The 14,774-nt window shown below is 37.5% G+C and overlaps 1 protein-coding gene across 15 annotated transcripts in view; it reads left to right on the forward strand.

The window, feature by feature from the left end:
* Positions 1-14,774, forward strand: part of CASK (calcium/calmodulin dependent serine protein kinase) — a 416,202-nt gene that overhangs the window by 130,983 nt on the left and 270,445 nt on the right. The gene's annotated exons all lie outside the window — the stretch shown is intronic.

The following is a 14,774-nucleotide window of genomic DNA, read 5'->3' on the forward strand; positions in this document are numbered from 1 at the left end:
CACTGAGCTAGGTCTGAGTCCTGCGCCTGCGCGGCTCCATCTCTGCACTTCTCCCTTCCGTCCTCCCCCGCTCGCGTGATTCTCCCACCTTTAGTTGAATCCAGAGTGGGCCTGTTCGTCTTGCCTGTCTACTGTGTAGGGAGTCCTTTGTGGAATTATTGTTGTTCTATTTGTTGTAAATTCTAGGGGTTATTTACAGAGGCTCACCTCACGCCACCATTTTGATGACGTCTCAGAATCATGAATTCTTAAAGAATAGAATCAGGTAACTTGGTTAGTATTTGAATATCTTCTGCGTGGGTGGTTTGTCTATTTTTTCCCATTTATTTATTTGTTTAATCTTTATATCAGTATTTTTTACCACTCTTTTTTCTCTTTCCTCTCCTTATGGTAATGTTATTATGTATATATGTGTTAATGGTGTCCCACATTTTTCTGAGGCTCCGTTCATAGTTTCTTCATTCTATTTTCCTCTGTGTTCTTCAGATTGCATAATCTCTGTTAGTCAGTCCTCAAGTTTGTTGATTCTGCCAGCCCAAATCTTTTGAGCCCTTTCAGTAAGTTTTTCATTTTGGTTGTTGTATTTTCAACCCCAGAATATGCATTTTGTTCTTATTTATCATTTCTGTGTCTTTACTGATATTTTCTGTTTAATGAGACATTCTTTCACACCTTTCTTTAATTATTTAAACATGAATTTCCTTTAGTTCTATTAAAATATTTATAATAGCTGCTTTGAAATCTTTTCTGTTAAGTCCAACGTCTGGGCCCCCTCAAAGGTGGTTTTTATTTTCTCTTTTTTTTCCCCGAAACCTATATATGGTTCACACTTCTGGTTTTTGTCTCATATCTTTTTGTTATAGCAGCTCTGAATGCTGCTATCCCTCCCACACGCCAGGGCTGGTTGTTCTTGTTTGCTTGTTTATTTTCTTAGTGATTTTTCTGTATTAGGTCAGTGCAACCTCTGATGGCCCTCTCCAGAGGGGTCAGCTTTGGGCATAGGTACAACCTTCCTGACCATCAGGAATGACTGGCTTTAACTGGCCTCTCTTTGTCTCTTCCCCTGATCTTCCATTATGATAATCTACTTCTATTGGTATCACATTGTGTTAAGTGCTAGCTGATTCCTCTGTTTTTGATAATGCCCGGTGGTATAATTTGTGCCATAGTCTGATGCAATTCAAGTTGAGCCCCTTGTCAGAGGCAGGGTTTGCTAGTCTGTGCTTCTTACTATACCCTCTGCTTAGCAGAATCTCTTCACTGTGGAGCAAGAGCTGGGGAGAATAGGGAATTCACTCCTCACTAGCTGTTCTTCCCAGATCCTCCTTATGGAGGAGTACTTTGTGTTTTTGGAGGTGGTAGGATGATGCCCCATCCTGGCTGCTACTTCCACACCCAAAGTCAGGGAGGATGATATCTGCCAGTGTTCACCAGGTGCTAAATGTACTTGGAGTAGTTCTTATATCTAGGAAGTTGAAGGAGATGGGTGCTGCCACTCGGCTGCCAAGCCCACCTGTCGTGCAGGGTGGCATGCGGAGTCTCTGGTCCAGCTCCCCACATAAGAATGCAGGACATGGTGAGGCCAAAAAGGAACACCCACGGAGCCATAGATAGGGAAGTCATACCACTATAGTCTTGCTGGTGGCTGGGTTAGAGACACAGGAAGCAGGAGCCACACGATCTACAACCTGCCGTCGGCTTCTCTGCCAACCAACTTCACTTGCTAGCTGCAATCCGCCGTGTTAACTGCAATCCGTGCTTGCTAGCTCAGCCACCATCTTCTTGCCAGCCCCCCATCTTCTGCTAGCATAGCCACAGCAGTTATGTTAGTGGCCAATGGCTCACTGGTTACAGCTGACGGCCAACTAGCCACAGCTGATGGTCATCCAGTCACAGTTGATGGCCATTTATTACCTGAGCCAGCACCTTTCCACGTGAGGCTGAGAGCCTGGAAACTGCACTCCTGGCTCTGTCCCCACACCACCTCTGTAGCTCTCTTGCAGCAACAGAACAGTGAAGGGAAAGGGGGACTACACTCTTTACTAGCTACCCCATCCAGATAATCTGTATTTAGCTGGAGTTGGGGGTGGGAGAGTAGGTACTGCCATCTGGCTTCTATCACCCACTCAACATAGGCCTTCCATAGCATGGAACAGTGGAAAATAGGAGCTACCCATGTTCACCAGCTGTAAGATCTACCATAAATATCTCTTCCATCTCAAGGAGCTGATCTGCCACTCAGCTGCTGGCCCTTAGAACAGGCCCTCTACCAGGCAGAGCTGTGGGGACACTGATGCAACCCCTACCCTGAATGATGAACAGCCTCCCATTATCCTTATCAGGTTTCTGTAGATTTTATTGAGTAAGGACTTCTCAGTTTGTTGTGAATCTTTTGATCAGTCTCTAAGGACTTTGAATGATTATTAATTCTGACCAGTTAAATATATGTCTTTGGGGGCAGAGGACGTTTCCCTGAGCTCACACATTCTAGAAGCCCTGCCTAGTCATTGTGTTTTTTAATGATTCTGTATCTTATAGCAAACTAGTTATTCAAAAATGTAATCAGGTGACTTGAATTGAAAGGACTAGACTAACATTTTTTAAAGATATTATGATTTTATTACTGAAATTTGCTCTGATTGAACTTTAATCATGGTTTTATATTTCAGTTTTTAGAAATAATACAAAGAAATAGCTTACCTATAAAGTTCATCTTCAGAATTGAGTAGCTGTAGACCTAAGAAGCAGTACAGCATAATGTTAAGAGCATAGGTACTGTCTGGTTCAAATCCTTGCTCTGTGGCTTATTAGTTCTGTAGATGAGTTACTTAACTGCTCTCTGCCTCAGGTTTCTCATATATAAAATGAGTATCTTCTGCCTTTTAGGGTTGTAGTGAGGGTTAAATGAGTGGATACATCTAAAATAGAGCCTGACTCATAGAAAGCACTGAGAAAATGTTAGTTAATGATTATTGTTATTGTTAGACATGTCAAAGGCAAATAATCATCTCTTCTGTGTATTGTATTATATTATCGAGACCAATAATATTTTTATCTGTAGGCAGAGATATTGGTGATATAACTTATATAGCTAGCTATAATACAATATGTAGTGTTCTCTAGTGGAAGAGAATTAGATGTGCTCTTTTCATAAACAAGCTTCTTTTGGAGTTGTGAGCATTTAACCTAATAAAATTATTCCTGAATAATTAGCCAAAGACAAGTTCCACATATATAAATGGATTTCAGAAATAGTTTAAATTTATATGAAACTTTAAATCTTAATTATTTTTTAAAACAATACTTTTTGGCCATGTAATTTATGATATTAAATAATGCAGTATATACACTATACAGTGACATAGAAGTGTTAGGTATACATTACATTTGTTTAAAGTTAGTGCATTCAGTAGTGAGAGTACCTTGAAGTTTTTTATTTCAAGGCATGGTAATACACTACAGGATAACATTAACACCCAGTTATCTGCAAGTAGATGGCATTTTTGGTGGGGGGCGGGGAATCATTCTCTGAAAATTCTTTAGTCAGTGTGGATGTTCTACCTGGAGTTGATTGCCTCAAATGTTGGACATTTTTAAGAGTCCTCTTCCAGTAGAGTGTGGGGTAACAGAAAGACTGCCAGATTGGGAATCAGAGACCTGGGTTCATCTTCCAGTTTAGCTGTGAACTAGCTGTGTGACTTTGGGCACGTCACTTGCCTTTCTAAGGCATCATTTCTCTTAAGAGTAAAATGTGAGGATAGAGAGGTACATGTGATGATGACTCTCTTACTGTCCCTCCCATTTTTATTACTCTCTGATCAATGATCCATATGCATTGATGTGAGACAGAAGATGTAATAGATATTGGTTGAATGAGTTCTGAGTGTTTGGTGCTGCCTTCAGTAGAGTTCACAGGAGTGTAATTCACCAGCAATAGTACAATTTGGTGAATGCTGAGATACTGGGGCTTATATAGAGAGGTGTTGTTAGATCACAGCAGGGTGTGCCTACCTCAGCTGGGAGGAGAATGCTAAGGAGAATTTTGAGGCAAAGTATAAGTGGAATTTTGATCAATGAGTTCAGATGCAGCAACAAAGGAGGAAGTACATGGAGTCGAACAGAGGGAGCAACATTTTCAGGAGCATAGAGAGCATGGCAGGTGGTGCAAAAGCTGCAGGTAGATCAGGAGGGGTTCAGTGAGGAAAGGGATGTAACGTGTGTGACATCCAAACAAAAGTAAACCTACGTTACCTAAGAAGCAGGAAAACTAGGTTCCAATTCCATTTATGTTGTTAAATAGCTCTGTGGACACCAGTTAAGTTATTTGACTAAAAATGATATTTTTGGAAGGCTTTCAAAGCCAAGCTGAGGGAATGAAGAACAATCAAAGTTTTTGGAGTAATATTATAATACCTTATTTTAGAGTAAAACTATGATGACACTTTAAGAGTAGAATGAAAAGAAGGGAGTAGAGGCAAAGAAACCTACTAAAAGATTTTCAATGTGATCCAGACAAGAATCTGTGGAGGCTAAAACTAGGGGAAAAGCAATAGGGGCATCATTTTGACAGGTGTTGCAGAAACAGAATGGACAGGTTTTGCCAGCTGCATATAGGAAGTGGAAGAGAAGTAGTAGCTGGTCAGAGGATGTCTGGAAGAAGAATGATGCTGGTAGTCAGTAGGCCACACACATGTAGCTATGTAGATTCTGTTTTACTTTTTTAAACCTGTGTCATTATTATTGGACACTTCAACTGTACCTGATTTTTACTTTTCCAAATAATCCTATGATCAACTTCAGATTCAGTTCTTTATGACCTAAATTATATGCTTCCCCAAAAAAAATTATAAGTGAAAAATTTCAAGGTAATAGTAGGTTTAGAACTCTATAGTAGTGTGGTTAAATAATTGGAAGTTCAATTCACAACATAAGTAGTGATAACTTGTGACAACAAAAACATAAAAGGAGAGAGAGCAAAGGTCTGAATCTACAAAGGGGAATGGACGTAAGAAGCCTGCTGAAGAAAAAGGACAACTGTATATATGAAACTTTCTTTAACATGAACTTTATGGTAACCACTCAAAAAAAAGGAAATCCAGAGCTGAGATATACAACATACAAAAAGAAGAACCAGGGGGAAAAATCATAGAATACGACCACATTAAAATAACAGACAGCAACAAAAAGGCAAAGAAACAATGGAGACACCAAGATACCAGAAAACAAAACAAAATGGATATAGGAAATCCTTATATATCAATAATCACCTGAAATGTAAGTGGACTGGACTCACCAATAAAAAGGCACAGAGTAGCAGATTGGATCAAAAAACAAAACCCAACCATCTGCTGCCTACAAGAGATGCATCTCAGCTACAAAGGCAAATATAGACTCAAAGTGAAAGGGTGGAAATCGATACTCCAAGCAAATGGCATCCAGAGAAAAGTGGATATATCCATACTTACATCAGATGAAACATACTTCAGGTTGAAAAAGGTAACAAGACACAAAGATAGACATTTCCTAATGGTAAAGGGGACAATACAACAAGTAAACATAACACTTTTCAATATATATGCCCCCAATCAGCACCAAAATATACAAAGCAAATACTAACAGAACTAAAAGAAGAAACTGACCAAAACACAATCATAGTAGGGGACCTAATACATCATTGACAGCTATGGATAGATCATACAAACAGAAAATAAATAACGAAATAACAGCCCTAAGTGACACATTAAACCACATGGACATAATTGACGTTTATAGAACACTTCATCCTAGAACACCAGACTATACATTCTTTTCTAATGTGCATGGAATATTCTCAAGGATAGGGCATATGTTGGGACACAAAACTAGCCTCAGCAAATTTAAGAACATTGAAATCATACCAAGCATATTCCCTGATCACAAGGCTTTGAAATTGGATATCAACTGTAAAGAGCAGCAAAAACCACAAATATGTGGAGACTAAAAACATGCTTTTAAAGAACAACTGGGTCAAAGAAGAAATAAAAGGAGAGATCAAAAGACATATAGAAACAAATGAGAATGAAAATACATCCTATCAACATTTTGGGGATGAAGCAAAAGCAGTAATAAGAGGGAAATTTATATCATTACAGGCCTATCTGAAGAAAGAAGAAAAATCCCAGATAAAAAGCTTAATGTTATACCTGAAAGAACTAGAAAAAGAAGAACAAATGAAACCCAAAGTCAAAAGATAGAAGAAAATAATGAAAATCAGAGGACAACTAAATGAAATAGAGAAGAAAAAGACAATAGAAAAAATTAATGCAGCAAAGAGCTGGTTCTTTGAAAAGATTAATAAAATTGACAAACCCTTGCTTGGCTAGAATCACTAAGAAAAAAAGAGAAAAGACAAATAAAATCAGAAATGAAAAAGGGTAACTTATCACAGATGCCACAGAAATAGAAAAGAGCGTACAAGAATACTATGAAGGACTATATACTACCAAATTCAATAACCTAAAAGAAATGGACAAGTTCTTAGAAACATATAGCCTTCCTAGACTGAATCGTGGAAAACTGGAAAATCCATAAAGAGATCCATCAACAATAAGGAAATTGAATCACTCAATCAAAATTTTCCCAAAAAAAAAAGTCCAGGACCAGATGGCTTCACTAGTGAATTCTATCAAACATTCAAAGAGGATCTACCACCTGTCATTCTCAAACTCTTCCAAAAAAATTGAAGAAGAGGCAATACTTCCTAACTCATTTTATGAGGCCAGCATTACCCTAATACCAAAACCTGGTAAGGATAACACAAAAAAAGAAAATTATAGACCAATATCTCTGATAAATACAGGTGCAAAAATCCTAAACAAAATTCTAGCAAATCGAATACAACAATACATTAAAAAGATTATACATCATGATCCAGTAGAGTTCATCCCAGGGGACAAGGGTGGTTCAACCTATGCAAATTGATCAATGTGATACACCACATAAACAAAGTAAAAGATAAAAATCATATGATTATATCAATAGATGCAGAAAAAACATTTGACAAGATACAACATCCATTTATGATTAAAACACTTAATAAAATGGGTATAGAAGGAAAATATCTTAACATAATGAAGGCGATATATGACAAACCCTCACCATAAGGTGAAAAACTGAAGCCTTTTGCTCTACATTCAGGAACAAGATACAGTTGTCCCCTATCACCACTGTTATTCAACATAGTATTGGAAGTCCTAGCCAGAGCAATCAGACAAGAGAAAGAAATAAAAGGCATCTGAATTGGGAATAAAGAAGTTAAATTGACTCCAAAGGCAATGGAAGCAAAAGCTAAAATAAATGAATGGGACTATATGAAACTTAAAAGCTTCCGCACAGCAAAAGAAACCATCGACAAAATAAAGAGGCAACCGACTGAATGGCAGAAGATTTTTGCAAACAGCGCCTGCGATAAGGGGCTAATATCCAAAATATACAAGGAACTTATGAAACTGAACAACAGAAAAACAAACAACCCAATTGAGAAATGGGCAGAGGACCTGAAAAGAGGTCCAAAGAGGACATACAAATGGCAAGTAGACATATGAAAAAATGCTCAGCATCACTAATCATCAGAGAAATGCAAATAAAAACCACAATGAGATATCACCTCACCCTATTCAGAATGGCTATCACCAACAAGACAAATAGTAACAAGTGTTGGAGAGGCTGTGGAGAAAAAGGAACCCTCATACACTGTTGGTGGGAATGCAGACTGGTGCAGCCGCTATGGAAGGCAGTGTGGAGGTTCCTCAAAAAATTACAAATAGAATTACCATATGACCCAGCAGTCCCTCTCCTGGGTATCTACCCAAAAAATCTGAAAACATTTATACATAAAGACACGTGTGCTCCGATGTTCATTGCAGCTTTGTTTATGGTGGCCAAGACATGGAAACAACCAAAATGTCCTTCGATAGATGAATGGATAAAGAAGTTTTGGTATATATACACACTGGAATACTATTCGGCAGTAAGAAAAGATGATATAGGAACATTTGTGACAACATGGATGAATCTTGAGAGTATAATGCTAAGTGAAATAAGTCAGACAGAAAAAGCAGACAACCCTATGATTTCACTGATATGTGGTATATAAACCAAAAACAAGACAAATAAATGGGAAACAAAAACTCATAGACACAGACAATAGTTTAGTGGTTACTAGAGGGTAAGGGGGGTGGGGGGAGGGAGAAGAGGGTAAGAGGGATCAAATATATGGTGATGGAAGGAGAACTGACTCTGGGTGGTGAACACACAGTGGGATTTATAGATGATGTAATACAGAATTGTACACCTGAAATCTATGTAATTTCACTAACAATTGTCACCCCAATAAATTAAAAAATAATTTAAAAATATGGAAAAAAAGAAGTTAAGTTGTCACTTTTTGCAGATGACATGATTCTTTATATAGAAAACTCTAAACACTCCACCAAAAAACTATTAGAAACAATAAATGAATAGAGTAAACTTGCAGGATACAAAATCAATGTACAAAAATCCATTGCATTCCTATATACTAACAATGAAACTTCACGAAAAGAAATTTAAAAAAAAAACAATTCCTTTTGCAGTTGCAACAAAAAGGATAAAATGCCTAGGAATACATGGTTGGATCTTGAGAGTATAATGCTAAGCGAAATAACTCAGACAGAAAAAGCAGAGAACCATATGATTTCACTGACATGTGGTATATAAACCAAATACAACAAAAGAACAAGACAAACAAATGAGAAACAAGAACTCATAGACTAAGACAATAGTTTAGTGGTTACCAGAGAGTAAGGGGCATGGGGGGGAGGGAGTTGAGGGTAAGAGGAATCAAATATATTGTGATGGAAGGAGAACTGACTCTGGGTGGTGAACACACAATGGGATTTATAGATGATGTAATACAGAATTGTACACCTGAAATCTATGTGATTTCACTAACAATTGTCACCCCAGTCAATTTTTTAAAAAATTTAACAAAGGATGTGAAGAACCTATACACTGAAAACTATAAGACATTATTAAAAGAAATTGTAGAAGAAACAAAAAAATGGAAAGACATTCCATGTTCATGGATTAGAAGAATCAACATAGTTAAAATGGCCATATTACTCAAAGCAATATACAGATTTAATGTAATATCCATGAAAATCCCAATGGCATTTTTTAAAGAAATAGAACAAAAAATCATCAGACTTGTTTGGAATCACAAAAGACCCTGAATAGCCAAAGCAATCCTAAGAAAAAAGAATAAGGCTGGAGGTACCACACTCCCTGACTTCAGCCTGTACTACAGAGGAACAATAATCAAAACAGTGTGGTATTGGTAGAAAAACAGACACACAGACCAATGGAATAGACTTGAGAACTCAGAAATAAACCCACATAAATATGGACAGATAATTTTCAACACAGGAGCCGAAAACATACAATGGAGAAAAGAAAGCCTCTTCAATATATGGTGCTGGGAAAATTAGAAAGTCACATGCAAAAGAATAAAACTAGACTGTTATCTGTAACCATATAGCAAAATTAACTCAAAATGCATCAAACACCTAAACATAAGACCTGAAACAATAAACTGCATAGAAGAAAGCATAGATACTAAACTTATGGACCTTGGGTTCAAAGAGCATTTTATGAATTTGACCTCAAAGGCAAGGGAAGTGAAAGCTGAGATAAATGAATGGGACTATATTAAACTAAAATGGTTCTGCACAGCAAAAGAAACCATCAACAAAATAAAGAGGCAACCAACTGAATGGGAGAAGATATTTGCAAACAACACCTCTGATAAGGGCCTAATATCCAAAATATATAAGGAACTCATACAACTGAACAAAAATTAAATCAAATTAAAAAATGGGCCAAGGACATGAACAGACACTTCTCCCAAGAAAACATACAAATGGCCACCAAACACATGAAAAAATGCTCAGCTTCACTAGCTCTTAGGGAAATGCAAATCAAAACCACAATGAGATATCACCTCACACCTGTTAGAATGGCTATCATCAACAAGACAAATAATAACAAATGTTGGAGAGGCTGTGGAGAAAAAGGATCCCTCAGACACTGTTGGTGGGAATGTAGATTGGTGCAGACTCTATGGAAGGCAGTGTGGAGGTTCCTCAAAAAATTAAGAATAGAATTACCATATGACCCAGGAGTCCCTCTCCTGGGTATATACCCAAAATATCTGAAAGCATTTACCCATAAAGTCATATGTATTCCAGTGTTCATTGCAGCTTTATTTATGGTGGCCAAGACATGGAAACAAAGTGTCCTTTGATAGATGATTGGATAAAGAAGATGTGGTAGATATATATACACAATGGAATACTTCTTTGTCGTAAGAAAAAAATGAAGTACTGCCATTTGTGACATCATAGATGGATCTTAAGATTATTATGCTAAGCAAAATAAGTCAGACAGAAAAAGTCAAGAACCATTTGACTTCACTCATATGTGGGATATAAAACTGAAAGCAACAAAGGAATGAGACAAACAAGTAAAAACTCATAGACACAGACAACATTTTAGTGGTTACCAAAGGGTAAGGGCGGAGTGGGAATGGTAGAATAGGGAAAAGGGGGTCAAATATATGTTGGTGGAAGAGAACTGACTCTGGGTGGTGAGCACACAATGTGATATATAGATGATGTATTATAGAAATGGATACTTGAATCTTATGTCAGTTTACTAACCATTGTCACTCCAATCAATTTAATTTTAAAAAAGGAAAATAATTGGATGTTTACATTACCAACTTCTTGTCATCAGACTTGGTTTGATTGACATTTGGTAAATGTAGGAAAGAATTATTTCCACCAAAATTGTCAAAGGAAAAGGAAACAAAACTGTATATGCTTGGTGTCATTCAAGCAGTTTCACATGCTTTATTAATCATCCAGGGCAAACTACAACCCGGTATGGGAGCTATTTTCTTACTCTTTCTCTCTTATAGATGAGGGAACTGATGTTCTAAAGTCATACAGCTACTAAGTGATAGAGACAAAATTTAAAGACAGGCCTTTTGACTACATGTCTATTGCTCTAACTTTTATATAATAAGTGCATCCCTGCAAAAGATTGTTAGCATTTGAAAGTACAAGTGCCAGATCTGTGGAAATAGGGTGCCTGGAACTGAGGGCAGGTTCACAGGACACAGAACTTTCAGTGCTACAAACGCAAAGTCCCTAGCAAACATGGATGAATTGGTACCCTTTATGGAAAAGTCACATATATGAAATAAACCTTATCTGGAATTACCTAAATAAGGTATTGGTTGTCTTTGTTTCCCATAATACTGAGACATGAATTAGGCCTTTTGTTACTACTAAGTGACGATTCTTAAGTATAGAGGGGTGAAGGCGCTGCTTGACTTCCTTCTACTTGTTTTCACTGGCTCTGAACATCCTGTCTTGCTGGGATTGCACTCAGTTGTGTGTGATTCAGAAGCTAGAAGCCTCTGCTTCTATCTTAAAAGGAAACATATTTTACCCACATGCAAGTTTGATGAGATGGTAGAAGAGCTATTGAGAAAAAAAATCGAGAAAGAAGGCAGATTGATTATAAATGTGCATTCTTTAAAGAGAAAGGAAATATATTTTCTGGAAGCAAAAAACATACAATGAAGAAAAGATAGCCTCTTCAATAAATGGTGCTAGGAAAATTGGAAAGCCACGTGCAAAAGAATGAAACTGGACTGTTATCTGTCACCCTGTACCAAAATTAATTCAAAGTGGATCAAAGACCTAAGCATAAGACCTGAAACAATAAACTGCATAAAAGAAAACATAGGTACTAAACTTAGGGACCTTGGGTTCAAAGAACATTTTTGTGAATTTGACTCCAAAGGCAAGGGAAGTAAAAGCTAAAATAAACGAATGGGACTATATGAAACTTAAAAGCTTCTGCACAGCAAAAGAAACCATCGACAAAATAAAGAGGCAACCAACTGAATGGGAGAAGATTTTTGCAAACAGCACCTCCGATAAGGGGCTAATATCCAAAATATACAAGGAACTCATGCAACTCAACAACAAAAAAACAAACAACCCAATTGAAAAATGGTCAGAGGACCTGAAGAGACATTTCTCCAAAGAGGACATACAAATAGCAAACAAACATGGAAAAATGCTCAACATCACTAATCATCAGAGAAATGCAAATAAAAACCACAATGAGATATCACCTCACCCCAGTCAGAATGGCTATCATCAACAAGACAAATAGTAACAAGTGTTGGAGAGGCTGTGGAGAAAAAGGAACCCTCATACACTGTTGGTGGGAATGCAGACTGGTGCAGCCGCTATGGAAGGCAGTGTGGAGGTTCCTCAAAAAATTACAAATAGAATTACCATATGACCCAGCAATCCCTCTCCTGGGTATCTACCCAAAAAATCTGAAAACTTTTATACATAAAGACACGTGTGCTCCAGTGTTCATTGCAGTTTTGTTTACAGTGGCCAAGACATGAAAACAACCAAAATGTCCTTCGATAGATGAATGGATAAAGAAGTTGTATATATACACAATGGAATACTATTTGGCAATAAGAAAAGATGATATAGGAACATTTGTGACAACATGGATGAATCTTGAGATTAGAATGCTAAGCGAAATAAGTCAGACAGAAAAAGCAGAGAACCCTATGATTTCACTGATATGTGGTATATGAACCAAAAACAACAAGAGAACAAGACAAACAAATGAGAAACAAAAATTCATAGACACAGACAATAGTTTAGTGATTTCCAGAGGGTAAGGGAGGAGAGGGGTGGTAGATGAGGGTAAAGGGGATCAAATATATGGTGATGGAAGGAGAACTGACTCTGGGTGGTGAACACACAATGGGATTTATAGATGATGTAATACAGAATTGTACACCTGAAATCTATGTAACTTTACTAACAATTGTCACCCCAATAAACTTTAATTTAAAAAAAAGAAATATGTTTTCTGGCATTCAACCTACAACAAATGAGGAAAACCCTTTGCATAAATATAGAACATATTTATGTGTGTAAACATTATACTCTAATAAGTAAACAGTTTGTATTGTTTTGATATCAAGATGGGAAACAGGAAATTGGGCACATGGACTATCCGCAAGAGAACTTTCTGTAATTTTTCAAAAAAGAAGAAAAACACATTTTATGGTGGTTTCATGCATTTCACACAATAAAGTTCTAGGTTTGGGGCAGAGGCTAAAATGATATCTGGGATATACTTATGTTTTTTTGTCTAACTATTGGTTATTCTCAAAATGTGCCCATTATTTGGGTATACATGGAAGCACTAACTTCTGTGGGTTTCCAGTCTCAACAGTGCTCTGTTGGCCTCAAGAAGATGGGTTAGGCCATGATCTTCATCCTTGGACATCAGTATCTAGATAAGTCTCTTGGGCTTTTGTGCTTCCCTTAAATTGTACTGTGAAGTCTTTTGGGGCAGAGCATCTATTACTTTAACAGATTTATAAAGTTGTTTCTGGCCCCAAATCAGTTAAATATTGCTGATCTAGATAGCTGCCACATGTTCAGGTATTTAAAGATGCTGCCTCCTGGTTTTGTAGAAAAGACTAAATGAAGACAGTGTATTCTAAGGGTAAAGCAGTGTATTAATTGCTTAAAATTTTATTGAAACAAGGAGAAATATAGCCTTTTCAGTATTCCCTATATCTCTCTGAGTCCATGAGTTTCACTGTGTACAAAAAGTGTCCTCTGCCACTTTCAACTACTATCAGTGATTCCACTTTGGTACAAAAAAAATTCTACTACTATTCTTTGAAGCTTCTTGATCAGTTTTTTTTTTTAATTAAGATTACATGGCAAGCTGTTTAAATTCACGCACTTGTTAACCATTTGCAAGCTATCTGTACAAATCAGGATTTTGGCAGTAGACCGACAAAATAAAATATAAAAATAATTTGATGGTTGAGGCCATGAGTCTGCAGGATTATCCATGATCCCTGATTTCAAATTGTTATTTATCAAGACAGCTTATTATTGGGCCGGCCCGGTGGCTCAGGCGGTTGGAGCTCCATGCTCCTAACTCCGAAGGCTGCTGGTGCGATTCCCACATGGGCCAGTGGGCTATCAACCACAGGTTGCCAGTTCAATTCCTTGAGTCCCGCAAGGGATGGTGGGCTCCGCCCTTGCAACTAAGGTTGAACACGGCACCTTGAGCTGAGCTGCCACTGAGCTCCCGAATGGCTCAGTTGGTTGGAGTGCATCCTCTCAACCACAAGGTTGCGGGTTCGATTCTGCAAGGGATGGTAGGCTGCGTCCCCTGCAACTAGCAACGGCAACTTAACCTGGAGCTGAGTTGCACCCCAACTTGAAGCTGAACGGCACCCTCCACAACTAAGACTGAAAGGACAACAACTTGACTTGGAAAAAAGTTCTGGAAGTACACACAGTTCCCCAATAAAGTCATGTCCCCTTCCCCAATAAAAAAAAAAAAGCTTATTATTTTTATTGATCCTTTGCAAAACAAGTGTCACACATTGGTACTTACTTTTTACTGTAAACTTGTTTTATACTAGTTTTATGAGATTTGTTGACAACAAGATTCTACTGCTGGATGGGGAAACCCATGTTACTTTTTTTTTTTAATTTTGATAATTATTTCATTAGGCCATAGAGAATCTTGGCCACAGTCATTCATTTATTTATATATTAAAACAGATTACAAATTGCTTTCTGGGGAGACTTTCGTTCCTGCTGGTAGTATTTCCTGGG

This window comes from Rhinolophus hipposideros, assembly GCF_964194185.1.
Source record: "Rhinolophus hipposideros genome assembly, chromosome: X".
NCBI classification, from domain to species: Eukaryota; Metazoa; Chordata; class Mammalia; order Chiroptera; family Rhinolophidae; genus Rhinolophus; species Rhinolophus hipposideros.